This window comes from Pundamilia nyererei, unplaced genomic scaffold (assembly GCF_000239375.1).
Source record: "Pundamilia nyererei isolate P.nyererei 1_Seehausen unplaced genomic scaffold, PunNye1.0 scaffold00259, whole genome shotgun sequence".
Classification (NCBI taxonomy): domain Eukaryota; kingdom Metazoa; phylum Chordata; class Actinopteri; order Cichliformes; family Cichlidae; genus Pundamilia; species Pundamilia nyererei.
In genome coordinates, this window is record NW_005187660.1 from 75766 (window position 1) to 78068 (window position 2303).

Genomic DNA, 2303 nt, shown 5'->3' on the forward strand with positions numbered 1-2303 from the left:
GGATAGGCTCCAGCGACCCTGAAAAGGATAAGCGGAAGCAAATGGATGGATGGATGGATGGATGGATACTTTGAAAAGTGAAAGAAAAACAATTTAAGCCTCTAATAATTCTCACATCACACACCAAAATGGAAAACCTAAAACACACCAGCATTTATTGCTGAAGAGAGGTTACTATTGAAAGTAATATCTTGGTCTTTGGTATGTACAGTGCACTCAATATATATCAAAACTCAGTCAATTACTATAAATCCAATGCAAAAACTCAAAACTTTATTTATAGCCCCCTAATAAACTTAAACGACGTCTTAAATACACGCATTCAACAATGTTCATTTTTGAAACCAACGGTGGTTTAAGCAGTTCACAGCTTCCACATTTGCATTTTCACACACATTCTGAACATAGCATCAGTCCTTTCACTCACTGTCAGCTTACAGACTCCCTCCACATAAGAATCTCTTATATTATATTACAAGGACGTCCAGTAATTACAACAACAATTATCAGGCCTGACATACTTAATTCCGAAAACCTACACAATTTTGACGAATTTAAATTAACCATCCAACGGATAAAAGTCCAACTTTTTTGTGATCAATTAACCAGTATCAGTTCCAAACTGTCTCTGGCCTCATTTAAACCCTAAGTGAATTTAAAAGCGTCCAACGCCCAAGGTCCAACCTCTGCTGCCCAAAAAAGTGCATATACCGTTCCAAATGGCAAAGTGATCCAATCACTAGCTATTTTTAACCAAAGTCCCAAGTCATTGGCAGGTGCTACCTGGGATAATCCTCACGCTGGAGGGTCCTTTTACACGTCTGTAAAGATAAGATACTAAGATACTTTACTTTAATTTGAAACAACAATCAAAAGTCCACCAGAACTATTTGACCGATGCAGGTCCAACCTTATGATCAATAGGGACTCAAACACATAAAAATGACCAATTACCTAACATCCTAAACACACATTACTTCTTTTTCCTCTTTTACCATGAAATACCATATCCCTTTTAACCCAGTACTGTCATTCTCCAAGTTTCATTATCATTACTTCAAAGTTTTTCATTGCTTCAAAGTTTTACTTTATTCTCAAGAATTTAGTTTTACCACTACTGAGCCAATTTGATAGTTAAGATCATCACTCAGCGAACAGATAATTTAGAATTCATCCAATATGCACAGATTTGCTTTTTCTCTGAACAGGTTTGTGCCTACCTTTAAATCTTTTTAGGCCAGTCTTCTGTTCGCCTCATATCAGATCCAACCTTCGGCCACATTTGTTCTCTCTGTTACACGAAGAACCGGGCGGAAACACCAAATATTAACCCCGATTCTTTTGTCCCCATGATAGAAGAGAGAAAACCCGACTCATAGTGGTCAAAACATTTTATTTTTATTTTTATTCAATCATCTTCCGGAAGAGAGAGACCCCTGCACAGCCCAAATGCCAGTTGCAGGATCTCTAACATTAGAATTTTTGTAAATAAATAACCTTTTCTGCTTTAAAAACTTTCCTTTTGTGTTGTACTGGAGGAGAATGGTGGAGCAGTGCAGCGATGCAGCTTTTCAGGAGTGGAGACGTTACAGTTATTTTTATGGTACAAAACGGCGAGTGCACAATGGCACAGTGGAAATTGTCCGTTACAGAAACAACCACATTGTACTGCTAACAAAACTCCTTGCAAAGGATCTGCAGTGACCGCAGCTTATCACAAAGTTAGATAAGAACCCAGAGTAATGATAACACTGAATAACCCCAGCCCCACAGCCAGACCCTGTTGTTTACTGGTGATTTAATGAGCTCAACTCCCACCATATTCTAGAACACAAATATGGCCTTCATCAAATCAGGGAAGATGTACAGAAGGAAGATCAGACGCCAACTAGGAAGAAGCAGAATAAAAGCAACATTGGCTTTCCTTCTGTAGTAGGTTTGTCCAAGAATCTCCTGAGTATGTTTAACAAGCATGGCATTCCAGTGCACTTCAAACCCAACGACAGCTGCAGGACAAGGTTCACCCCAAGGACAAGGAGTGGTGAAACTGAACTCCGCCTTCCAGCTTTCCAAAAAATGTGGTTAAATCACAATTCATATTAATTTGGGATTTAAGAAGATGGAGACTTACTTTTTCACATAGTTTCAGTTTTCAGTTTCAGTTTTATTTGTCATATGCAAGTTAGCACAGGGTCAACATCGCAATGAAATGTATTTGACGAGCAGAAGACAGTCACTCAGCAGAATGGTACAGTAGAAAAAAATAAAATAAATTAAAATAATAAAAAATAAATAGAAAAATA